Genomic DNA, 27,583 nt, shown 5'->3' with positions numbered 1-27,583 from the left:
ATGCTCATTTTGTCTTCACTTAAAAATTACAGCTGCTCCAGCAGTCTAGATCTCAGCTAACAGAAAAAGCCAAACAGTTTCCCCATGGTTTAGAAGATTTAATTGCAGATCAGTGGCATTATGTCCAACAGGGAATCCTCGCTTGTCAAAGGTGGTTATGGGAAGCAGAGGTATTTACTGACCTGGAAATGAACTGTACGTATGTCTTCCTTTCTTTAGCCAGGATGCTGTGGTATTTTATGTCCTTTGTAATTCATTCAAACATAAAAGGACTAGTTATTTACAGGTTTTATGCAGCCTAACTTGATTAAAAATAAAAATGCTCATATAGTTTTCATGCCTGTTGAACGACTTCTGAGTAATGCAAGCAGAAAGTAAAGCAGGAATACCCAGACAGAAATGTGTGGTGTACAAGGAGAAAATGTACTAAACTTCCATTTTGGCCTGGGCCATCAAAAACATCTCATTATAAAATCAGTGGAATTCCACCTAGAGACTTAGTATTACCTTTTTCAGAATTCCAGCCTGCAGGGGAAAGGGAGATCAAAAGTAAGAACCTTTTGATCCCAGAGCAGCAAATAACAATGGCCTAATCTCTAATTTTTGCCAAAAAAATGTTTAATATAAAAAATATAATTTCCGTTCATGTCACAATGGAGGGCAATGGCCATCCTAAAGTCACAAACCTGTTTTCAAAGGTAACTCTGAGTGCCAGGGCTGTGATCCATCAACTTAAACAAACAGTTTAAGAAAGCTTTATCATATTATTTTCACCACTAGTCACAAAAGATGGAAAACCTATGATAGGTGCAAAACCAATAGTAGTTAAAAATTGCCAGCTGGTCATGTTTGCTTTCAACTGATTGCCTTAGTTGTGGTTTTACATAGTATTTCAATCCAAACTCTAATGTCTTTTATAAAATACTGATGGGTTTGTCTGTTCCATTAGGATGTTTTTGTCCAAGATCAAACAGAGCAAACAGAATGTACTAAAATCAAGGTTTTCAAAATAACTGGAGTTAAGTGACATGTAAAAGTGATGTATGACAAGGCCCTGGGCTGTCTCATCTGAAACTGAAGTTAGGGCTACCTTGAGCAGTGGGTTAGGTCTAGTGACCCCTGAGCTCTCTTCCAAGCTGAATTGTCCTGTGCCTTGGAGGAGCCTTGGGCTGCTCTGTCTCTTACATGACTTTGAGAAAAAGGGGAGGAAATGGATGTAATTTACTGATATATTAGACCACCTTGCATTTGATATTTATCAGAAATGTGATTTATGTTATTTTAAAGAAAAGTGTTTTCATCAAAAAATGTAATGTCAGAATTAACTCCAGTTGAAAAAGTTGAAATATTTATTGCCACTTATGACTTCCTTTGCATTTTCAACAATTGAAAATTTTGTGATAGTATATTCTTCCAGCTTGTCTTCCTTAATTAAAGAGTAATTAAATAGTAGCTTTGGGAGCTGATGGTGTTTAGCCTGGAGGAGGCTTAGAGGTGGCATTATCACCCTCTACAGCTACGTGAAAGGAGGTTGTAGCCTGTGGGGTCTCTTCTCCCAGGCAGTAACAGGACACAGCCTTAAACTGTGCCAGGGGAGGGTGAGGTTGGACATTGGGAGCAATTTCTTCACAGTAAGGGTGATTGGACTTCGGAATGGACTGCCCAGGGAGATGGAAGAGTCACTGTCCCTTGAAAGTGTTTAAGGAAAGACTGGACATGGCACTTGATGATCTCAGAGGTGTTTTCCAACCTAATTGATTCTGTGATGTATGAAATCATGTCAAAGATCTATCACTGATCTTCCTTGGTACTTGTGTTCCTTGCAATGTAGTGAGTGGATGAGGAATGTGGTACCGCGGCACGGAACGAAGATGGGATCGGCCCGGTGCTGGTTTGAAGGCAGGAAGGCAGCAGCCCGCCGGTGTCCCGGGGAGCGGGGGGCTGCCCGGGAAGGGCAGGGTGCAAAGCAAAGCAAAGCAGCCGGAAGGGGTTCTGCTCCCTCCCATTGTTGCCGTTCGCAGGGGCTGGAGCGGGGCGGGGGCGGCGGGGCCGGGGCCCGGGCGAACCCCCCGCCCCCGGGCCGGGCGCGCATGCACACACACACACACACAGCGGCGGAGTCAGACGCCCGGACAGACCGACGGACCGGCACGCACCCGGCGGCAGCACCGCCGCCCGCCGGGCTCGCTGCGGACCATGGCACCGGGGCTGCGGCTCGGCTCCGTCCTGCTGGCCCTCGCCGCCTGCCTCGGCGCTGCCCGGCTCGCTGCGGGAGCGGCCGGCGGCAGGAGGGGCCCGGCGGCCGAAGCGTGCCCGGGGAGGGTGAGTGGAGCGGGGCAGAGCGGAGCTGCCGCTCCCCGCGCAGCGGCCGCGGCGGGCACGGGGCTCTCGCAAGGCGCGGGGGCTGCGCGGGTTCCGCGGGGCTCTGCGGCCGCTCCGGGCGTGCGGGACGGAGCACTGCCCTGGGGACGCTTCTGCAACAAGTAAAGCTGCCCCGGGGCTCCGCAGCTGGAAGTTAATTGCGGCCGGGAGGGAGGGTGGCATTTCCCGGCCAGGGATATTTATGGGTTTCTCGCCCAGGGCAGAGGCGGCTCGCAGCCGGCGAGTGTGAAGAAGTCACTCAACAGGTCCTTTACCAGCTCCCTGCTTCCCCGAGCCGACCTGGATAAAAGCGATCGCTGGGGCTTTGTTATTTTAATGATTCGAGGCCGGCTTGGGGTCTTAGCTCCGGGCCTGATCATTATACAGAGGATGTAGGAAATTTACGGGAGGGGGAAGAGGGGAGGAAGGTGATAAACGTTTTGTTACTGGTCCTTGCCTTTTGTTCCCCTTTCTGGTGTGTTTTGGTGTTTTTTCTCGATTGCTCTTCATATTCTTTTTATTTTTCATTTTTTTTATATATACTTCTAATAACTTTTGAGTTGTGTGTTTTGGTTCGTTCCTGTCCTTTCTCCTGATGGCTGGTTACAGGTTTAGTTGAAGCGTGGTGATCCGGGAACGCTGGAGGGAACACAACTGACTTTCATTGCTTTTCCTTTTTGTTAGACTGTCACTAAGGATTTTCTTGGGTTCAGATCAGTTCCTTTGAGAACGTTGCTGCAACACAGAGTTCAGAAGTTTGTAGGGCATAGTTTAGAAACGCGAAAGCATCGGGAAATATGTAAAAGGAGAGTGTGAAAAAACAAACTTCAAACCCTGGTAAAGCTTAAGATCTAAACCTTTGTGTTGGATGGAGCAGTTACAGGTTTAGACTCCCCTATTTGGTCTTTTTAGCAGAATTAGCAATGAAATGTTTTGGCTCGGTCCGTCTATTGTGTGTTTCACCAGACATGGGCAGGGTACTCAGCAGGCTCATAACACCTATATTTGTGTCAAGTTTTCCATCTTCTATTAAGTAAATTATCACTATTACAAGTCATAATACTTGACTCGTAACACACTTGAATTAATGTGTATTGCACAGAAATATGCAAACGCAGTTTGTTCTGGATTAATTTTTTTTGCTTACATGATATCAATTGTGTGTGTCAAACGGGAATCTATCACAATGTAATTCTTTTAATACAATGATTTTGACTGACTTTTAAATCAGCAAAATTTATATTCTTTCCAATTAGCGTAACCCCCCTTTGTCTTTATTGCTCACAACTAATGTACCATTTTAGCTTTTAAAATATTTGTACTAGTTTCTGGTTCTATTGTATTTTCAGCTTCAAGTTCAGACTTCCCTAGCCAATTTATTAGCTACCTTGTCTGATTGTGTAGTTATAATTTTGTGGTCTGATTTTGCAATACCACCCTTGCACATGATTGCCTCCGTACTGCCGGCAGGGCAGCGTTTATTAGAGTAATGACTGCGGGATGGTACCCATTGTCTCAGTTCTGTGGTATTTATCTTGGGCTGCATGTAAGTTTTGAGTAGACTTGACATGCTATTAAATGACTGATGGCCCCTCTAACACATTGTCTGCTCTGGAGCAGGGCTGCCTTTGAAGTAGTACCCTGTAGGAAGTAAAGAGACTATTTGCTCTATTAAAATTCCTTGGTATTTCCTCTGTTTAACCACAGGCCACTTCCCCTCTGCCACTCTAAACACTGCAGGGACACTGACTGATTGAAAAGACACAAGCCCTAAGTAATTGTATCCTATTCAAATAGTTATTCTTATTGCAGGTTATTTATAAGTAGTGTCTAATTAATGTGTGCTAAGGGCATGAATAAATCTTAACGTTTTATATAGAGAAAGTAAAAATGTCTAGTTTGCATTAAATGAAGTATTTGAATTGAGGTAATTCTCAAGGGCATAAATAATCTAAAAGTATATAATTTAACTTTTAATGGTTGTTCAAGCAGAAATAAAATGTAGCTAGCTGGGTTTGTATGTGCATTTAGATACATGCACATTGGGTGTTCTCCTCTGCTAAAATTGTAAATGTGAGTTGCAGTTCCCTATGGTGAATCTTTTTTTCATCATTTGAGTGTTATTTTTGAGAATCTGTGTTCTATTTTTCTCCATATACACAGAGGTAATATACATACATGCACAAGTAATGCACAAGTTTCTTTCACTGTGCAAAATACAGTTTTAAGTATCCTCAATATTTTGTAGCAGTAAAAAACTGACTTAATGAGAGCATATTACTGGACTATGGTTAAAAGAATTTGATGAGGAACTATTTGTTGGTTTTATTCATAGCTCCTGAAACTGTTAATATCTAACATTTTCAAAACTAAAAACTAAATCACATTCTAGATCTGACTTTTTGTTTGTTTTACAATTTCCATCACAAAATCTATTTATAGCCTGTATTATGCATCTTCTCTGGTAATACACTGGCATTTGTCTTGCAAACTCTACATGTGTGTAGCAGGAAAGCAATTAATACCAGGACAAGTAGCATTACTGTGGCTAAGAATTATCAGATTTCAGTGGGTTCAGGACTGTAGAATTTGGATTGACTTTGCTTGGTGTAGGATTCCTTTCATTGATGTTTAATAGAAATTTTGATGCATTACACATTATCATTTCACATTAGGGTAGACATTTGCTTAAAGTAGAATAGTATTGCAAAGTAGTTTTCCATATGGATGATCTTGGGACCTCATATGCATACCTTTATCCAGAGTAGAAGTAGTTCAGAGAAGGGCCTGTTTTAATCCAGAATCTGTGTGTCCACATGGGGAGCTATTCTGGAAAAGTAGACCCTGAATTTTTCTCATGCTGTAAACAAGCCACGAGGTGCACAGAGAAGACAGATGTGTGATCTGAGGATGATTTGAATATATTTCAGATTCATTTATTCAGTGTTAAACACATGAGCAACTTCACTCTCAAGTTGTTTTGTAGATTCTAATGGGAATACACACATGAGTAAATTTTTTCATGTTTAATTCCTCTGAAGTTCCTGGCATTAAATCGTGTTCAGTATAAAGCTTATATTTAATGTGACTGTATGATGAGGAGGAATAAATAATCCAGCATTTTACCAAGCCTCCCCTCCTCGTCAGCAGAGTTGTACCTTCCTTTGCTCTGCTAAGCAAAGCTGCTCAAACTGGAGGGCTCTGTTCCCGTGCATTCTCCCTGAAACTCCCTGTGTCCCCTTCTGTGCCCCTTATGGAAGGAACTTTCTATTTCCTTTTCACTTCAGAGCAGAGACACTGAAGATTTCCTACTGTTCCACTATTGGGAGCTCTGCCTGCCTCATTATTCTTTAGGCTCATGCTGCTGTGTCCCTGCATTTATCTCCTCAAGCATACCAAAGCAGACTCACACTTCTCCACAGTTAGGAATCTGCCTAGCACAGAGCTAGGTCATCCAGAAATACGTTTTCCAGCTGAGGACATGTTTTGGGAACTTTATTTTGGAGGAAAAACACTCTCTAAAATGTTAAGAAATTACCGAAGTTTAAATTTCTCCCTTCTATTTAATGTTATTTCCCAACAGTTAAAAAACAGATTGTCTCTTGCAGAGTATTTAAAAATTTTAGAAGGTATTAGGCAGAAGACAACCCTAAGATGGAGCATGGTGGAAGGTGATAATGTTTGCCATCAGGGTGTTCTTTAATCTAAAGACAGTTCCAGAGCTGCTTTAAAGCTCTGCAGAGCAGATGCCAGCACTTCCCTATGTGCCATTTTTTGGGAATTTATAGAATCAATAGATTTCTCTGCCTGGCATCCAGAACAATGTGATAGCATTTCAGAATTGATGAGATGTGTCACTTAAAGCTTCCTGTGTGCTGTGATTAGATACAATGCAGCATGTTGAGTGCAAGGCTTTGCAGGCATGGTCAGTCATGCAGGTAGGCATCTGTATCACTTTTGTTTGGTTAGAGTTTGGCTTCAGGGTCCCTCCAGGGTTTGTTTTGGGGTTTTCTTTTGAATTTCATTTATTGAAAAATGTAGCAGAGAATGAGACCCCGTTCCTAGTCCACTGTCAAAAAGTGTTGATGACAATCTGCCTATTGAAATGATTTTAAAAATGCACAAAGTAGCATAAATATGTTCATGTTTAAAGTCACAGATGACTGTTTCCTCATGAACTGAGGCTCTACAGTTTAATGCTGTGTTTTCAGAATGAGCATCCAAATACATAACCTAGAGGAAAAAATATGGAAACACATATTTATGTAATTGAAACTAACTCTCAGTATTAACAATGAAATTGTCTATTTCCAACAAAATTGTGTATTTCCTTATGTGTTTGCATGGAACTGGGCAATCTGAATGTGATGATAATTTATCAGCTGTTGACTTAACAGTTGGAGTCACTTGGGACTGTTACAGATTTGATTGATTTCCTCTCCAGAATGTGTCCCTTACTTTAGATGCTGAACTCCACTCCCTGCCTTACTTCCCTCAAAATCTGCTTTTCCTGAAGTACAAGTATGGAAACTGCTGGAGCAGACTTGTTAATTGAAAATCTTGAGACATTTATTTAAGAACAAGTTCTGCTTTAACAGATGAATACTTTATAGTCCATGGGTGAAAGGATGTTAAGCTGTCCTGATTAGCTGATGTTAGCTTTTCTTTAGTTAATTACTTGGTAATGTTAATATAACATGGATGTTACTTACTTGAATCTGCAACATTTAAAGGGTGTTTAATAAGGACCGGCTGTCCAGCAGATCAGCCTAAAGATGATGAAACAAAGCTTTGATGTGAGCTTGCCTGCTTAATTATGCTCAAAGGCTGAATTCTACCCATAAATTTAACATGTGTTTTTAGAAGCAAACAAGAGGAGTGTGAAGTATCCCTGCAGAACTGTTAAACTTGAATGCAATTTTTAGTTTTTAAAAACAAATTTTTTTTGAGTATATTGCTTTGATTTTATATTTACTGCTATCAGTACAATGAAGTGGATCTGAAATACATTTTTCTAAAAGTTAAGGTTAGTGATGTTCCTATAGCAGTTTTGATATTTAAAAATTAATATTATGCATTAATACACCAAACCTAGGAAAAACCACATAAAAGTAGTATGAGTTACACGAAAGCTTATTTTTATATCCTTATCTCTATATGAATTATAAAAAAGGATTGAATGGAAGTTTAAGTTACAGTAACCTAAAAGAATATTAGGTCAATACATCTGAAGTACTTTAGGTTTTAGGTTATGGTAATGTGCGACTTTATTTGAGGGTCAAAATTTAAGTGCAGACTTGAAAAAGGATTTCATCTTCTCATGCCTTATAGTATTTTATAATTGTTTCACTGTCCTCCCCAGCTCTCCTCAAAAGGAGTGGCACATCCTGACACCCAATATTTCTATGGAATTTTCTCATAAAAACTTTGACCAGATATATACTTAGTACAGTGTGAATACAGGCATATGCCAGTAATGGATAGGTTCATTGCAATATCCATACAACAGAAACACAGGTATTATCACTGGTTAACCAAAATTCTGCCAGCAAAACCAGGGTATAAATGTTATTTTAACATGCTTCAACTTGTTTTTCTTAGTAAATTGTTCTTTCAGTGTCATGTCCAAGACACCATTTTTGGATTTTAAATGTACATTTTTCTCCTGTCACCTCTCATCTCTGCATGATAGATTCCAGGAGTGTGAGGAAAGTCAAATGTGCAGGTTGGGATTTGTTCTCCCAAAGTTTGATTTGATTATTAAAAATAATTAAAGCTTGGATTAGAGTTCTATCAGGCATCAGCACATGTTCCAGGAGATATGGTATTCTCTAAAATTCTCTCACTTGAAGGCTATTACAATATTATGTCACTATTGGCTTTTAAGAATTGTTCCAGACATTCTATTTTTATTATTTCCCTTTGGGCTGTTTTTCAGCAAAACAGTAAATCTGCTTTTGGGGTGCATCAGTCATACTCCAGTGAGCCCCAATAAATGTGAGAGGTAGCTTTGTGCTAGGGGACTCCAACTGCATCAGGTATCGTACCTGAAAGCACAAACTCTGGCATGTGTGTTCCGGTTGATGGAGGAGAACCAGAACTGTGTGTCCGTGACCGGTGTGAGTCAGGTCTGTTCCTCGGGTGCTGTGCGGGTGCTCGGCGGTGCCTGCGGGCGCTGCCTGAGGCGGAGAATGGCGGCAGCGCGGAATGGGAGACCCAGACCCGGGCGTCTGTCCGTCCCTGCTGCCCGGGGCTCCGTCCGTCCTGCCCGGGGGTCTGTCCGTCCCTGCTGCCCCTGCCCGGGGGTCTGTCCGTCCCTCCTGCTGCCCGGGGTCTGTCCGTCCCTCCTGCTGCCCGGGGTCTGTCCGTCTCTCCTGCCCGGGGCTCCGTCCGTCCTGTCCGCGGGTCTGTCCCTCCCTGCTGCCCCTGCCCGGGGGTCTGTCCCTCCCTGCTGCCCCTGCCCGGGGTCTGTCCCTCCCTGCTGCCCCTGCCCGGGGGTCTGTCCGTCCCTCCTGCCCGGGGGTCTGTCCGTCCCTCCTGCCCGGGGGTCTGTCCGTCCCTCCTGCCCGGGCTCTGTCCCTCCTGCTGCCCCTGCCCGGGGTCTGTCCGTCCCTCCTGCCCGGGGGTCTGTCCGTCCCTCCTGCCCGGGGGTCTGTCCGTCCCTCCTGCCCGGGCTCTGTCCCTCCTGCTGCCCCTGCCCGGGGTCTGTCCGTCCCTCCTGCCCGGGGTCTGTCCGTCCCTCCTGCCCGGGGTCTGTCTCTCCTGCTGCCCCTGCCCGCGCCCATGGCGGAGCTGCGGGGCCCAGCCGGCTCCTGCTGCTGGATCCTGCCCTTGTGTTCCCTGCACCCTCCGTGTTCAGAGCATCCCACCGAAGGCCGGCGCTCCCCGTGTGCTGTTCCCGGGCTCACGGAACAATGAGGGGCTGTTCAGGAGCGTGTGGAGTTCAAAGGGCTCCATCGGTGTGTGTGAGGGCCGTGAGCTGCTGTGAACATTGCAACAACTGGACAGCATCAATCAGCTCTGGGGCTGCCGCCTGGAGGCAGTGACAGGCCTGCAGATCTGCTTGGAGCTGCGCATTCAGGGCTTTGAGTTTCCAAATGATTGATTTGGAATGATCTAGCCATATGATCCTTTATCTCACAAAATTGTGTGTAATACCCATTGCTATACCCCCTGCTATATGGCCCTGCTGGATTTTCCTCATGGTTGGTGGGCAGACTTGGATTTTAATTTCTGACCTTGCCTATGTTCTTCACTCTTATATCAGTGGGAGTGACTAGGTATTTCTGATCTTACTTCTGACTACATTCAAATCCAACCAAGCAATCAATGACTTCCCTGACTTTTTTTTGTATACGGCTGTGGGAAAATTCCTGGTTGGCTGGCTATGAATTAATGAAAATCCTTAGAATGCTTCACTAATTATAGCTCCCGTGGCTTTAAAAATGCTATTCCCTTTTTTAATTTGAGAGAGGTCACAGAGGTTTACAGAAACTAAGAAAAGAAAACTTAACATCTGGTTGTGCTCTGTGGATGACTGCTTTTGTGTGAAGAAAAGTTATGGCGTCGCCTCAGCATCAAACACATTCAAGGTGATCCTTTCTAAGAACTCTTTGCAAGAGCCCCCTTTGCTCAAACTGTGTTTTCTAATTAACTTTGCTTTGTATTTTCAAATGGAGGATTTTAGTTCTCCAAACTAAATCCCAAACTCATTTTGATGCTTAAAGTTCACTCTATCTTTATAAAATTTATCTTTGTGAGGTTTGTAATTATAGCATAGTATTTCCATATGTTTCCTAATATTTTCCTTTAAAAGTTATGGAATTCCAAGATGAGGAGGCTGCTGGGTTGGATTCTGGTATTTATGAAAGAAGATTTGTTCTGTGTCTGCGTATCTATACTGAAGTTTCAGCTATTTGTATGTAAAATACTGAAGAATAATCTGATTTGTGAAAGTCCCCTTTTTGAAACCTTAATTTTGCATGCAGGCTAAAAGAGAATTTTTCGTTCCAAATAATGCAGGTTAAAATTATGTGTGAACCTTGTGTAGCTCATAGAAAGCATAATATGACAATGTTTGGATCCAAACAGTTAATCTTCTAAATTGTTAAAATTATAAGTTATCAGCAGCTCAGTTAAACATATGTAATTCCAGGTGTGACTGTCTGGAATCAGAAAGCATCAAAAAACCACAACTTTAGAAACAACAGTCACACGATGTTTTGTGTTAGACAGTGATTTAAGCAAACTCCAAGCAGGCCTCTGTCATCTGCTTGTAGGAACAACACCCCAGTCTGTTTCAGTCTGTTTTCCTTTCAAACATGGAAAACTAAGGGATTTCTTTCTGGTTTTATTTGGCTGTTTTGTTTAAAGAGCTAAACCCTACCTATTAAAATCAGTGGCAACACTTTGACTTTTGTTTTGGTGGGGTTTTCTTCCATACTTGAAGTGGCTTGATGCTGTGGGGTTGGCTGGCACTGAGTGCTGGGGCTGGCTCCATGCAGGAGCTGGGTGGTGCCAGCCTCTCCTCAGGTGGCCCTGGGGTCACAGGCTCACAGTGCTCATCACTTCCCCAGGGCATCCACCTGGGGAGGGTTTGGGTGCTGTCCTCAGCAGGGGCCACCCTAAAGTGCAGCCAGGGAGCTGAACAGCAGGATGGGGGCACAGCTGGCCCACAGCTGGGCAGTGGCTGCTGCTTAGGCTTTGTTCATAATTGCTGTCTTCAGTCTCATTGGTGTATCCTGGAGCAACCCATGTAGAGTGTTCTTGTGAAGTGGGGAGTGCGCTGTGAAGTTGGAAATTTGTTTATCCCACAGGAAAAACTTCCTTAATTCCAACCTTAATGATTCTGTGATTTTTCCCCCCTTCAATGTACCAGAGTAACTTTGGTTACAGCTGCCCTGCCAGTGAAGAATTCCATTCTTTTCCTCTGTCTGAGCTGTTAAGGTGCCAGTCTGTATCTTGTCTCTCAGCCCTTGTAAAGCCTGCCTGCACTGCTTCCTCTTCCTCCAGCTTTATGGGAATCAGTTTTACCTTCCTGTCTAGGCTTGCCCCCAGTTGTAGGCAGTGGTAACAAAACGAGGATGGAAGTTGAAGCTGGCAAATTGTGCAATTTTTGCTGAGCATAAAGGGTGCTCTGTCTGGATGAGCTTTAAATACCGTGTGGGAAGGAATCACAAACCTTTTTGGCAAAGTTTTCAAGCTTGTGCTGGGCTTGGCCTTGAAGTTTGAGAGATACAGGGTGTAAATGGGTGATTTAAGCTTCACCATATAAGTGTGAGCAGACCCTGAAAAGCTTGGAGTGGGATTCTGAAAAAGAATGGAGTGTCCTAACTTCTATAAACTTCAATGGAGTTTGTCTCTTTTGTGGCTCAGGGGTGTAGATATGTTTTTATATTGACTCAGCAGTGAAGCTGCTTTGTGAAATTCTCACTCCCATCTGTTTCCTCCCACTTTGGTGTTGGTGTTTGCCTTTCCCTCCCCACCTGCTTTAATGCACCTATTTGTGAGCTGCAATGTAAATCACATTTTTAAAGCAGCTTGAATTGAATGTATCCCTACTTTTTTGTTTTGTTTGTTTTTTCCCCTTTTCCCAACTGGAGTAATTCCAATGACATGGATAAAATGAGGTCCCCATGCATTTATGTTAAGTATATGTTCAGAATTGGTGAAGTACAGCATGGAGGCAGAGGCACTGGACAGGGGAGCCAGGAAATCCCCAGGCTATTTTTGTGATTAGGCCCAGTGTTCCATGTAGCTATTCAGATGTTTTTAACATTCCCACCCTTAAGCTGTGTTAATTTAGATACTCTTTTAAAGGTATCTCATCAAAAGAGTTTGAGGTTAGTATAATGAGCATATAAATTATTCAACATTTTTCATAGGAGTGTTTTTAACAGTGAGTTTTTCACAAGCAAGAAGATGATAATGTTTCAGAAATCACTTCAGCATCTGTTGAAATGCAGCCAGCTCTGTGGTGGAATACAGAGCTCAGGGTAAGGCTATCCAGCCCTTCCTGCCAGGAAATGAAGAGCAGGGTATTCATTTGTTACCCAAGGGGGGCACTTCACCAGCCAGCCCACAGTTTGTGAGTGGAATTTGGTCAGCTCACCACGAAAATTACAGAACAACCCAGAGGGTCTCACCAACTCTCTTTTTCTTACCTTGCTCTAAAGACAGCATCCCTTATTAATGCAGTGTCTATGAGCAAATTTGTGTAGGGAGTGCAGGTGAGGATTATTCCCCATTATAAGGAGCTTTCATTTTTTTTCCTCTGTCAAAATTTTAGCTGAGGTCTTCTGGCACTGCTTCACAAATTATGTGAAGTTATGAAAGAATATCTAGGGTTTTGCTTTTTCTGTTGTTTACTACAAAAAGTTGAGGTAAGATACTTTTCAAAGAACCAGTAAAATGATCTACTGCATAGTTACAACTTTATTGTTTAATTCTCTGTTTTGAACAAATTATGTTGGTGCTGTTTAATAATTAGCTTAGTTTACCTTCTGACAAGAGGAATAGGTTAAGTACAAAAAGAGTTAAAATAAGAAATAAAAAGAAAAAACAAACATCTAACTCAGCCAGACCCTTAACAGGTGAAAAGTTATTTTTCCATGCTTCTTCAGAGCATCAAAGGAAACAAAACCTTTATCTTTTATTCATTAGCTAGGAATAATGCAAGTTGGGCTAGCTTAGGTTTCTCCTTATAGTTGCATTTGTAAGAGTAATTCAGTAATCATGCCATTCACTTTTGGGGTTCTTTTTCATTAAGGACCACTGGCCGTGAAATGTCATGCAGAGGTTTGAAAATGGGACATTGAGCTCACTAAAGAATGAGCTGCAACGACAGAAGTTTCTTTTTATTACCTTCTGGCAGTAAATGTAGGAATCAAAGCCCCAAATAAGTGATAGAATAACATCCAATATTGTCTAACAATGCTGGTAACTGTGGATGATGATGGCTCAGTGTAACCACATTGCATTTGGTTTACATCTTTTATTTATTGTTTATTAAATATCATTCAGCCATTGAAGCTCCAGTAGTTTATCTGTGTGCTTGTCTGTGGCAACCTGACTTGGGTTTCTAGGTGTGATTCCTCCCTCTCCTCCTACTGTGGTTTTACTGCAACAAAAAAAATACTTGTTTCCATGTATATATCTTACAATCATATCCAAATATTACAATTATATCCAAGTATTCCTGTTAAAAGCTATAATTTCTACTGGAAGTGAAGCTTGATGATCTTTGGATCTACTTCTGAATTTACTACAATAATGTGATTGTATTTTGTATCTTCCTGTTCAGTGTTTTAGGATTAGCTGCATGTATGTTCAGTTTAATGCTGATAGAAAGGAGTCAAGTGAAAGCTTGTGAGAAACACAGGTTCAATTTCACTTTTTAATCTGTGTATTTAAATGCTGTCTTAAAACTTCCACTGCATTCTGGCTTCTTAAATAAGATGAATGCCAGAAGACAACTTGTTCATTGTCATTCTGTAAGGAGACTTCATTTCTTAGAAGTGACTACTTCCTGCAGAAAAAATCAGATGGTGTGTATGGATCTTTAAAAATAAAAGGTTAAACAATTAGTATAAATGGCTTTCCAAGCATTTTTAAATTCAGATGAAATTTTGTCATAATTTGATCAAAGTCACATAACCTGTGGCTCTGTTTTGTTACACATGCTGATGGTCTGTGGATAACGTTACATTTTTTCAGCATGAAACTGAACACTTCAAATCCCTAAAGCAGGCTCAAATTTATGGTTAATAAAAGAATATATTGTACTGGATGTCATCTGTTATATCACTCTGGGAACAGAAACTGGCAGTGAGTGGACAGGAAATATTTCCATTTCAAATCACTTCAGTCTATGGTCTAGGGTGAAAGTGTCTGATTTCAGGAAAATCACTGTGAATGTCCATGTAATAGAAATATTTCAGAAGAGTATAAGCTTTTTCAAATATGTTTTTTTGCTTTATAGTATTTTATGAGCAGATACTACTTATTAATATCACATATTTTCTTTCTTTCAGTCTTGATCCCTTAACCTTTTCAAGGAATAGCAGAAATGTGTATTGGGGTCCCTCTGTGTGCCAAGTAAGCAGCAATTTGATGAGTTGCTGTGCAGTGGCCAAACTACTTCAAAGTCTCAGAGCTTTGTGTCTGTAATTGGTTGGGGTTTAAGAGTGTGAATTCCTATGTGTTGGTTGGGTTCCTCCAGCTCAGTGCATTTCTTCAGGTTGTCTCCTCTTCAAAGGTAATTTAAAGTGTGAGATCCATGGACTGAAACTTTATTAATGGAAACTTGAAGCAGCAGAAATTTTGGTGTGTTTTTCATGTGTTTAACAGCCCTATGTTTTGAAGTATTTAAAGTATTGCAATTAACTACATTTTAAATGTCCAGGGAACATGAACAAAAAAAAAAAAAAAAACAAAAAAAACCAAAAAAAAAAAAAAACAGAAAAAAAAGATGAAAATTTATATCTTTATAATATATAAACATCCTGAAATACTCGACCCTACATCAAGTAAGTTATTCAGGTGTGTAGGATTTTTTTTCAACTTTGCAGGAACACAAAATAGGAAACAAGCCTTAATAGGGTGAAGATTTATTACTTAATTTGGGCAGTTTGGAACAGTTTTTTTTATCTGAGGTGCAGGTTAAAAAATAATTAATTAAATCTGTATGTAAAAACAAAGCACTTGTACCTTTTGAAGATAAAAAAGTACAATCTAAGCATTCATTGTGGAACCTGTTAGTTACTGTGGGTCTCATGGAAGGACATGAACTGAAACCTGCCTCTTGTGGGCTGTGCTTACTTCAGCAGCTCATTGCTTGATGTAAGATTGTAAAAGGATTTTTTTTTATTTCTGTATAAAATATATACATATATATATATATATATATATATTCTATATGTATTTTTATAATTTTAGTGAGATGGGTGAAATGACAATTTAGGATCTCCTCCTTGCAGGCTCCCCTGACTTGTAAGGACAGTGTGGAATGAGTCTGGATCTTATTGGTGCTGCTTGTGTGGAAAGCAGAGGTATTTCTTTAGTGCAGCACAGCAGGGGGATTTTTCCTGAGGCTAAATTGACTTGGTATCTTTCCTGCATCTTGTCAGAGTAGGCCATGACAGAACAGATCCATATGAGGTACATAAGCAAACCTGCTTTTGTACCTCAGACATTTGATTTTAATGTTTGTGTAATTTCCCCCACAGTATGATTTCCTATTATTATTTATTAGTGAGTATTGAAATTTTTAATTTTAAAAAATTTGATTTGACTGAAAAATTAAATGTTCTCAAGATATAGATATTCTTGGGTTTGTGAGTTTGGTTTTTGTTTTTGTTTGTTTGTTTTGGTTTGGTTTTTTAGTCAGATAATTCAAATTTAACAAATAATGAAAGAACAAAAAGTGTTCCAAGGTTCTAGACAAAGATTTAGAATGGAAATCTTGCAAGTGGTTAAATAGTAATTAAGCAAATGGCACCAATGAAGCAATTGAAAGCCCAAGCAGGTTGTGGTACAGGTTGTGTCGGTGCTTTAGCAGATATCACATTTCATGTCAAGTACTGAATTAATTAGTATGAAAGGGCAGTTATGAACTGCCATGTACCACACAGATAGGATGTGTAACCTTTGCTTTGGCCAATTTCCAAAAGCACTTAACATGAAATACTCAGGGAAAAATGGATCTCTGGAAGTGTTCAGCTTGATCAAGTGGATTTTAAAGTGGGTTATCCATAGGGTGTGATTGTCAGTAGTGCAAACTGAATGCAGGCAGACTGCAGTTCCAGTACCATTTCAAACCTTACAGCTCTCTTTCAAAACTTGTATCTAAATTCCCTTTTATAGTAGTTAAACACTGCAAGAGACTCGATAGCACAGACTGCCTAAAGACTTTGCCAGTACAGATATATTTAAAACACACACATTGCCCTGATTTTTTTTCCAACAGTAAAACTTAGCAATGCTTAATGTTTTTTTAATTCAAGTACTGAAGATAGACAAGCATACAGGAAAATTTGAATGTATTTTGTCTTCTCTTCATCCTTTTTTCATTGTGAAAAGGCTTCAAGGATCCTGATGGCAGAAACTCTTCAGTGTGAAGGCGTGGGTGAATCACGAGGTGAACTTTTTTCAAGGTTGGCAGTTTTCAGAAACGTTCTCATGAATGTTTCTTCAGAAAACTGTGTTTTGGATGGTTTTATTTTGTAGTGTTCAAATTCCTGGTGTTGATTATTTGGTGGAGCTTTTCCTGCTTGTCTGTAAGGGGGAAGCTCCAGTTTGCCTGCAGAGACAGCCTGGTATAGTTGGAATATTTTCCTTCAGGTGAGCAAGAAGTGTTTGTGCAGCTCTGTGTGTGTTTCTGACAATTCCAAATGGAGTTTTTTGGCTGCAGACATGATGGCTGTACTCCATAGAGGGGAACCAGGGGTGTAAAAATTCCCTGGCAGCCAAAGCTTTAAATCTGCAGCCCCCAAATGTATCTGCCTGTGTCTCTGAAGTTCAGCCATGTACATCAGTACCCAGCAAGCGCTGCACCTTCTAATCCTCTCTGTTCCATGCATTACTGCTTAAGCTTGGAGCAATTTTCATCTTCTCTGTGGACCTGGACTAGACAGAGGCTTTGAGAAGGAATTATTTCCTAGAAGTGCATAGTTCAGCAGCAAGAATCTCTCTTGGCAGAGATTTTGGGAGGTGGGAGTAAAAAAGTGGAGCAGCAGAAGAACCAAAGCCTGTGTCTATAGCACAGCTGAGCCTTGGGTCTGCCTGCAGCTTCTCCATTAACTGAGGGCACAGAAAAAGGGAGGAGTGCTTGATTTCTTCCTAGGATCTGTAGGGAAAGGTGATTAGTTTTATTAGCACAGTTGGTGTACAAGAACATTCACTTCTAACCCAAAAGTATTTTTAGGCCTTGTGTTTGACACGATGGCCCCTCCATTTTTCTGTCTGGTTTTTTTTTACTCACCCACAGTACAAAAGTCCGGAGCAGTCATGCTCTGGTGTGTTCTGAGACTGCAGCAACCTGCCCCTCACTTCTGGTGAGCAAAATGTAGAGCATGGCTGTGCATGGAATAAATGTAGCACTTCTCTGTGCTCCCCTGATGGTGAACTTGTGCCCAAGGCACCTTTTCATTGCCACGTGCCACTGCCACATTTCAAGTCCTGGCTTCTCATTGCCCAAGGCTTTTTAGGTTCTGTAGCTCACAAGGATGGGAACTTTGGGAGGAGATGCTTGTGTTATTTTGAAGGAAAGTTGGTTTTTTTTTGCTTCATCTCCTGTAAAAACAAGTTTCATGTGAAGTATTAAAAGTACTATTAGTGGAATGGAAAATGATTCTTTAAAGCTAGAACATGGGGGTTTGGCAAGTGAATCATTGGTTTTTCCTGGTCTAGAACCATACTGCTTATGAATTTAGTTTTAATATCTCATGGATGAGTGTGTGTTTCTAAACAATTGTGTGTTTCTAAATCCCTAAGAATAGGGGTTTATGTCCAAATTAATTGTGTTATTTCAGAGGGAGGGATTAAGATGGAAGAATCCCAAATTCTATCTACTTTGAAAGTTTTATGAGTTCTGTGGCCCTTTAATCAGTGCAGTTATTGCTAAATTACCTAGCCACCACCTCCTCCTGAGCCAAGGCCTTGGTCTATTTATATGTTGGTCCTACAAAACCAATGTACATTAATATTCTTCGCAGTCATGGTCTCCTGTGAGTATGTAATATTTTCTGTACTTGTGCCTGTGTGTTTCATTCATGTAAGTAAGAACTAAAGTGAACTTCCTAAGAACAGGCATTTCATGTTTTCTGACAACAAGCTCTCAAAGAATTTCAGTGACTTTTCAACTAGTACAGGAGAAGCACCTGGGAGGAAATATTGTCTGAATACACCTAAACAAAATAGATGTGCTACGTCAAATGTTTCACATTCCAACCTTTATGTGATCTTCTGCTTTAAAGATTTCCTTGAAAGCAGCTGTTTTTGCTATTTTCAGAAGTTACAGATTGGATAAACTCACCCTGTACTGCAAATAGAGTATTTGTAGTCTGGTTGCTCTGAGGTTGTTTGCAATGAAAATGTCCAACACTGCAGTAAATTTCAGATTAGAATTTTCTGTAGGTCAAGAAGTTATGAGTAAAGCAGTTAATCCACATTTGATGACAGTTTCCCAAGTGAATTTTTTTGTGTGTGTATGTGCACTTTGGCATCATATTGAGAAATGAAGAGTGAAAAACCCACCCTGAATTAGTCATAATTGTGAACTGTGTTCTGGCTGAAGCTTAAAACTGAACCTATGAAGTCAGTGCTAGTTACTTTTACAGATTTTCTGTTCCTTTGGATGAAACTGAAATCAAATGAAGAGCTTGTGCTAGGAGTTTCCAGATTGAAAGGTAGGAATTTGGCAGCAAAGAAATAGTTAGGGAACAATTTATGATTTTGGAAATAAGCTCCTTTAGTTGTTTTCCAGGTGCCATTGCATTTGCTCAGCTTTAAAGGGAAAGACTTTCTTTACGGATCTGTCTCACTTGGAAGTACGTACTCATTTAGGAGAAGCAAAAACCTTTATGTGCATAAAATCTTGAAAGATACAATTTGTAACTCTAAAGTATTTTTCTTTGCTTTCTTTTTCCCCTGATGTTCTGTCCTCTGAAAGCTACATAATTTCTTAATGTGCTAAGCAAAAGGAATGAATGAACATACCCATATAAATGATATATATATTAATATAAATAACATATATCCATTGATCTATCATGTTTCAGTCACTTCTTGAAACATTTTCTTGTTTGTCTTCTGTCTTTCAACATCTTTATGAGACAGAGACTGTGCCGCTCAGCCTGTGGCTCTGTGTGCACAGTAAGTGCACAGACAATAAAATGACTGAAAATAAACTGTTTACTTGTTTAATGGATGGGTTAGTTTAGAAGTGCTTGAGCATAAACTAAAATTCAGTGCTCATGCAATCATTCCAGTAAGAGTGAGGAACTCTGTGGGCTTCCTGAGGTTGTGGATAACTTCCTACAGAAGAAGGAACACACTCTTAAGTGGAATAGTCAGCTTGTTGATTTGACAGTGTGCTGTGCAGTGTTAAACAGTAAACACCCACTGCAGGTTTCATTAATTTCTTCTGCATTATTTCAGATATGTGTTATTCTGTTTGTTGTTTAAGCACAAGTCAGTGTTTCTCAAACTAATTTGTCTTGGGTCTCTAAAAGCAGCTTCACCATTTGCAGCTCCTTTCCTTCCCAGTCATAATCACCTCTCCTGCACCTGTCTTGGCATTGCTTTTCCTCCCCCTTCCCCTTCCCAAACACCTTTTTTCTGGGAATTCTCCTGCCAGGGGTCATGTCCCACAGTTAAGAGAACACTGCTTTGGCTACAGACTTTTGGCTTTTGTCCAACTATCATGAGACCAGCACATTTCAGTATTGTTTGTGGGAAATGGGCTGTATTTGAAAATATTTATTCTGTTAACTTCTGGAAGCTTTTTGGTTGTTTTGAGAAGGCTTTTAATTTACCAAACGTTATTTGCACAAGAATGTTGGAAAAAATAAACTGTGTCAGTGCAAACAATAGAAAACTTTTTAGGCAAACTTTCAAATTGCATGAGAGAACTGAGAGCTGATCCTGCCCATTCTGTGCCTTGATTTGCTGCATTAAATTCCTGAGTTTGACTCAGAGATTTAAGATTTTCACGGTTGGTGGTGAGCAGTGCAGATTGAACTTGCTTCCCTTGTTGTTGTGCCCCTAATTGCTGCCTGTTCCTTAAAGAAAGCAGTTCACATCATTCCAGGGAACAGCTGCACAGGGCTGTGTGCATCTGAAGAGTTGTGCTGTAAATACTTCTGGCAGTGTTTCTCCTTGCACTGGTTTCTCACCGCTCTGTCAGACACCAGTGTAAGATACCTTCCACTGCCTTTTGGAAATAGAAACTAAACCAGGCTGGGATAGGGCATAATGGAAAGGCATTTTTACTGGTTTGGTGTGGTAGGCTTTCTGTTTTCTTTTGTTCAGATGGGATATGCTGTGGCTCATGCTCTTCAGCCAGCATGTTTCACCTCCAAAATCCCCAAAGACCCCATGAAATGAGTATCCATGAATACCTGTCACGACCACTCCTCCCTCCCCTGGTGGGATTTAAGCCAGCAGCTGCTCAATTCAATATTTTTTCTTGATAGGAGGACATTGAGAAAACCATATCTAGTCAAAATGGCAGGAGGATTGTTCAGACAAAGTGTAATTACAAAATGTAGGAAGTCAACCATAAAATCATCATTGGTGGTTGGACTCAGTGATCTAAAAGTACTTTCCAGCCTAAATAATGTTTCTGTTATTCCAAGATGTTCCTTCATGCTCACAAGTGATGGTTTTCTTCCCCAGCCAAAATATTATTTACAATGAAGTAAAAGCAGTGCTTTGCCTTTGGTGTCTCAGGTGGAATTTGAAGTTCTCTGGAGACACAAGTTCAACTCCTCTGCAGCTGAACTTGTGTGCAGTGGCTCTGGATGAAGCAGTGAAACACTAAATAGGCACCAACAAAGAACCAGCCAAAATCTGTGAGCTTCTTGTAAATGATGCTGCTTACATAATAACAAACACAAAAGATGCCAACTTAGTTTGGTTTTCACTTCTTTTACTATTTAGAAGAGTCTAGGTATGAAATAGGCATCAAGAAGTCTGTTGCATTAATTCACTTTAATTTACTTAAATTAAAACTTATTTCGACAGTGTTACTGAGAGGTGTTTAAAATGCTATTTCCATAATTTTTGCATGCAGTGCATGCAAAAATATATATAGATATAGATAAAGAGGTAAATCTGAACAAAATTCCTGGTTGCAGTCACACCAAGTTTGTAAGTAATAACGGTACAAACCCATCCACCAGGGCTTAGAATTCTTTCTGCAGTCAATGGAGTACACACAACAAACATCAACATGGATTGTGTATTGTGTTATATTCTCTTGAAAGCAATTCAAAATGCAGGCATCTAAATAATACAGATAATTCATCATTTTACTGATGACTCTGGTAAATAGAAAATATTTTTACTTGTTTGAAGGCATCAATAAAGCTTTGAAACAAGAAGAGCAGACGTCAGAAATAAAGCCCTTGTTTTACTGAGCAATGAGTATGATAAACATTGATTATTCATCTTGATGCTAAAGTTCAAAAACAATTGTGCCTTCAGTTTGCCTCATGGGAGTGTGAAATTAGGACCATGTGTGTGTTGATGAAGAACATGTGAAAGATGAATCATGATTACTGTTTTGGTCTGCTGCACAAGGCTGTGCTTGAGGGGTAGTGATTTCCTACCTCCTCTGCCAGATTGCTGTAATTAGTGCTAGCTCCTCTCTGTTTCCCTGTATTTATGTTCAAGTGGCTGCCTGACAGTGCCTAGTCACACACAGCAATTGGCTTTCTTGAATGAAAGTGTTTGCTCAACAGAAGAATGTTGGAGTATATTTCAATGTTGTTTGAAATAAAGATTAGTTTTAGAACTGTTCTGAAATCACCCATCCATTTCTATTACCAGTGCTATCTCTGGCAGGAATTGCCAGATATGAAAAATGGCTGTTTATTTCAAATAGGAAACACTGTAGTTCTAGGTTAAAAAGAAGAGGGAAAAGTTCAATAAAATCAAACAGAGTTTTCATTTCATTCAACTGTGTTTAATTTATGCCTCTGGCAGCAGACATTAGTTAAATTTAACTTCTCTTGGAGGCACAATTAGTTCCTGTGGTTACAAATTTCATTTTAGCTTTATTTCTGGATATGTAATCCTAACTTTGTTCCTCTCTGGCCCAGTAATGGGTGAAAGAGTTGTCATGAGTGCATTTCATTACTGAGCTGTTACTATAAATGAGGGTTGAGTATTAGAAAAATCTAAACAAACAAGAATAGAGGTTAACTTCATACAATAGTCTTTGTCTTTTATTAATACTTGTGCTCTTTCATGTTGAAAGATGGATGTTTAAATAAAATGAAGTGCCTGTACATGCCTTGAACATCCAAATGAGCTATTCATTGTTCAGCAGATGATGTGGATTGGTCTCATTTAGATCTGTGCTGACTTGGGATATCTGGGGATCTTAACCTTAATTATTCAGGCTGTTTATACAGATTGAGGAACAGATCCAGCGTTGATCTCTGTGATTTGAGATGTGTGATGGAAATTCTTCCTGTCTTGCTTGGCCAGTATAGATACAGGATTTGGATTTTAGCTTATCATGTTTTCTGTGGAGTTCTGTGCTTTGAGCTCACATAATGTGAGATTTAATGTGGCTAATGCCTCCTCTGCTCCCCCAGCTTTTTGACAAATAAGGTTATTTGTAATTTAATATGTGTGCATTTCAACTTTGATTATCTGTTCAAAGATCAGTGGTCTAGAGTTCTTCAGAAAAGATGTTTTGGCTGTTTTCTTTCCTGTGTATTTCTTCTCAGTCTGCATGTATAGAAGTATGTAGACCACAGGGATTTTTTAGGAAAAGCTCCAGGACACAAAGACTTGTTTTCTAGTAAAGTTCAGAATAAATTAAATTAAACAAATGGAAATTCAACAAATGTTCTTGGTTAATTAATGATAGAATCACAGAATGGTTTGGGTTGGAAGGAGCCTTCAAGATTATCTAATTCCAGCCCCCCTCCCATGGCAGGGACAATTAGCTAAGAATTCAGAACCCTGAGGCCATAACATTGGTATTTATAGTTTTGAAGTAGGATGCTCTAAACAAGTTCTCCTAGCTATAAGCCATCTAAATAGCACAATTACTTTAATTCAAAACCAAGGCAATGCTTCCTGGAAGAATATATTAATAAACTCCCAGCAGTAAGTCCTTGAGGGATGAATACTGCACTTGAGCATGATGAAATTATCTGAGTAGCTTACATGTTTTAATTTATAATTAAAATAACAATTATTTACTTCAATACTTTGGGGTGACCCTAATTCTCTCACTAATTACTGCAGCCTTTTTGTACCTTTTCTAACTTGAGAGCAAACTTGTGCCACTAGTGAGTCTTATGTGCTGCAGAAGTTCAGCAGAGTCTGGCTTCTGTTATGTCTGTCTTTACATCTAAATTATCAGTGCTTGTGGTATATTTCTTTATGCTTATACTGTTACATATTTTATGTCTAATCCCAGTAGAAATGCAATTAAAGGAGAAGTGTTGTCTCTTTATTTTAATAGAGCATATAAAAATCCTATGTAATGAATTAAAACACATACGCTAATTTTCTGTGGAGTTTAGTAAATTTATGTCTCCCACAGCTTCAGCTCTAGGACAAAAGGAAGACAAGTAGCAATTGATTTGATGGTTTAGCTCCTTTGTAAAAAATCAGTAGTTACTTTTTGGTGATTTTTAATTTAAATGAATAATGTCTTTGTTTTGCTGTAAGTGAAATGACATTTAATAAAGATTAGAGAAACAGAAAGTGAGTCAGACTAGAACAGGTATTAATAGAAAAGTTACAACTGAAAAGAAAGTCTCCTTCCTGTTTCAGGAAGCTTTTCTGTATAACAAGTGGTTCAATGCCAAACTAAATCAAACTTAAACAATTAAAAGCTACTAAGAAGAAAGTGAGATTACAAATTTAACTTGTAACAGTGCTATCAAAGTTTGAATTGCTTTCATCCTTTAGGAAGTGTTTTAGGGTTTTTTTTTAACTTGACAACTCCTGCCTTGTTTTCCTTAGCACATTCTGGGTCTGACTGTGGAGAGTGCTCAGCCATGATCCTGACAACAGCTAATTCCTGCTGCAAACCTTTTATACTGATGAGTTTTGCTGTTTGCATTGTAGCAGTGAACCCAGCTACAATTCTATGTAAATGGGTGGTATTTTTTTTTAAAGCTAATGGTAAATATGATGTATTTTGCCTTTCAGGGACTGATATTGTATCATAACAATCAGTATTCCTGTTCTCAGCTTGGTCTCTTGTGAGGGTGATGCTACACTGTGTGTTTCAAAACAATTCCAGTGCTTTCTGAAGGGGAAGGTGTTGCATGTGTGAGGGCCAGAGTTGTTTTCTCTAAGTACAGAAGAGGCAGCAGACTCATCAGCCTGGGGTTCTCCCTGGCAGAGCAGTTCTCTGGTTGCTCTTCTGTTTGCAGAATCTGCTCTAACAGTATTAGATAAAAGAAAAGGGTGTCTGAGGTGGCATGATGGGTTTCTGCAGTGTCACTCTCTTGGAGCTTCTGATGCTCTTTTTCATGGCTGTGAGTGGAAAACAGCTGTTTAGCTGATGTTCTCCTCTCTTCTCTTGCGTTCTGTTTCCTCTGGAATTGGTTTGTCATTAAACCAATTTGGTTTGTCATTAAACCTTGATTAAAGGTATGGTTTTTGTACATACACAATTCACCTAGATGGTGGAAGTTGAGAATATCACATAATTTTTCTCCCAAAAATAAGGTGCTATGATTCCCATCTGCTGGGCAGATCATACTACCTCAGCCACGATTTCATGTCTTCATGCAGATGCTACATTCAGATTTTCCATATCTTTGTTTTGTCTCTGCAGGGGCTGTCATCAATCACAAAGAACAATGGACTGCTCAACATCACCTTTAAATATGACAGTAAGTTGAAAATCTGCACTATATTCACAGAAATCAAGGACTCCATCACAGTTGTCAATATAGAACAACATGTGTCTTAATATGGCTCTAAGAATGGCATAAGCAAAATAATGTCAAAATATTGACATACTTTTAAAATCTAGAAAATTTGTGTCTGCTGGGTCTGGTAGATGTTCTCCTGTGTTTCACTGATAATGAAGCTGTCTAACAATCTGTAGTAGTTTCTCCTTCAGGTTGGCCTACATAATTTGCTCAGTATTTCACTGGAACATTATAGAAAATGATTTTATTCTGTGAAAAATATAGTCACTGTACACACAAGGACATAGGAAAGGATTATTTTGAGCTTTCTGCAGCTTTTCTCTGATGTGTCATTTTGGGTGAAAATGGCATAATGTGTTTCTCGAGGTAGAAAATGTGTTAGTTTGTATTTGTATACAGGTAATCTACTTAAAATTTTTTTTTGCAAGTATTAATATTGAACATAAATATTGAATAGCTTCTTTTCATTTGGTTGAATCAGTCAGAACCTTTCATTAGCTACAGGCCCAGGCCAATGGAACACTGCTGTGTGCATTTGCAGTGCAGAGAGGTGGTTCAGAACTGCAGCAGCTGTGCTGGGGTTTGCAGCTAAACTGAGATAAAATCATCTCTGGCATAGTGACAGTGCTAAACAGGTGGGGCAGTAATACTTCAGACTTCTTCAAACATCTGCTAAATGGCTATATCTTATTGCTGGGGGTTATTTTAGGTGTTTTGTCATCTTTGCTGTCTAGTTGTCAAAGCAGGACTGCTAACTACATTAAGAATTCATCCTTATGTGGGCAGCTAGTGGCCATCGTGTATAAACTCAGTGTACAGTCAGGACAAGGTTCTAATTTACATTAAAACAATGTTTGTTTTAATGCCAGTGCAAGTCATAGGTGGTTATTTCTGCCTACCCAAAGAAGTTACCTCAGATGCAGAATGTAGGTAAAGTTTCCTCATAGAGAGCCTGCATCAGGAAGCCTAACAATAGTGATTTGTTTCATTCTCATCATCCTTTTACTCCTCTATTTTTATGTTAATTCCTGAATTTGAAATCCTTCACTGTGAATTTTTTAAATCTAATTTGACCTTAATTCATAAAATGAGTAAAATTTCAGTGCGTCAGATTGTACAAGATGTAAGTGATCACTACAAAAGAAGTAGGTTTTTTATTTTTAATCTACATAACAAAAATTAGGAAATGGTACCAGTCAGAACAGAGATCCCACATTTAGTTAACACAACGAGTCTGTTTAAATCCCAGTATGTGTCATGTTTTTTCCATTAATTCTGGCACTAGAAACTGTGTTTAACCAATGAGAAATATTAATTCACAATTCTGCTGGCACTGTGTGCTTCCTGCACAAAGGAGTTATTTGAGTTCTGCAGGACTAGGAAAGGAGTTTGCTGATATGAAGACTAAAGAGCTCCCATGGTATGGAAATATGTGTTTACCTTTAATAAGCCAGCACAAAGGAAAATTTGGCTTGCTGACTGTGGTTTGAAGGCTCTTATTTTGCTGCTGAGCAGCTCTAGGAAAGTGTGTTTTATAATGCTAAATTAGTTAGTTACATTATTTATTCAGGGGAAAAGACATATCTGTATTTTTAGTATGTCACTTGTATTCAAGTAAAAGAAGTGCTTTCCTAAAAAGTGTGATTTTTCCATGCTGTTTTCTTCCTAAAACTGTTGTTCTTTATAACTGTGAATCAGTAACTTGCAGTAAAACTTCAGGCATTTGTGCTGTATTCCATTTTGGCAAATTGTCATTTGACCATAAAATTCTGGTAACCAGGATCCAAAATCTTGGGCTTGCTATTAATTAGATCCAGACCTAGGAAAAACCAGTTACTTCAGACTTTCCATTGAGAGACATCCTCTATTCTCCTAGGAGGAAGTTCATGCTGTCCCTGAGTTCCCTCATAGCAACTGAGCCCTACAAACAGTGGAGTCAGCACCAAGCACCAGCTTTTGTAAAGGGCACTGTTGTACTGTTCTATTCTTATGTCTCTGACAGTTATAGAAAAGACCCCTTACCATGGTTATTCATAGTAAAAAGCCATTTTCTAAATCTCCTTTACAGTTAATAATTTTTCTTTCCTTGCCTTTAAGATCACACCTCTGAATTAAATTCAAATTTCCTGTACTGGTGTATCATAGCGCTTGATTTTTCATGTTTCCTTTCTACAAGCTCTCTATAGATGAATACATAGCATATAAATTAAGTCAGTTTTTTTTTTTAAATTAATCATCAGTCAGTAATATACAACCTGCTGATCATTTTCTTCTGGATTTTGTTACTTTCACTAGTTCAGAAACAGAATGTTTGTTTTTGCACACCCATCTTCATGTATACTCTGCTCCAGAACTAGTGAATTCCCTGCCTGCTGCTTCTCTTCCTGCCACAAAATATGAGCCTAAATATTGTAAAGCTTTAAAAGGAATAAAATTTGGGGTTGTTTTCTTCTTTTAAAAAGAACAAGTTCAACAACAAGCTCAGGAATCTTTAGTTTATGTTTTGTTTTCTTGATTAAAGCTAGAGCTGTGGCAGTGTAATTTTAGGGAATAAACTGTATTTTGTGAGGATAGCAAGACAAAACCAG

At 39.7% G+C, this 27,583-nt stretch overlaps 1 protein-coding gene across 1 annotated transcript in view; it reads left to right on the top strand.

Moving 5' to 3' along the window:
- The first annotated feature begins 2,293 nt into the window (after positions 1-2,293).
- Positions 2,294-27,583, top strand: part of IL17RD (interleukin 17 receptor D) — a 41,274-nt gene continuing 15,984 nt past the window's right edge. The window contains exons 1-2 of the mRNA XM_063164687.1: positions 2,294-2,322; positions 24,896-24,953. The gene's annotated coding sequence lies outside the window, so the exon portion shown is untranslated. The remainder of the gene's footprint in view (positions 2,323-24,895; positions 24,954-27,583) is intronic.

The sequence above is a fragment of the Melospiza melodia genome, chromosome 10 (genome assembly GCF_035770615.1).
Source record: "Melospiza melodia melodia isolate bMelMel2 chromosome 10, bMelMel2.pri, whole genome shotgun sequence".
NCBI lineage: Eukaryota > Metazoa > Chordata > Aves > Passeriformes > Passerellidae > Melospiza > Melospiza melodia.
This window is presented reverse-complemented; position numbering and strand designations above follow the sequence as displayed.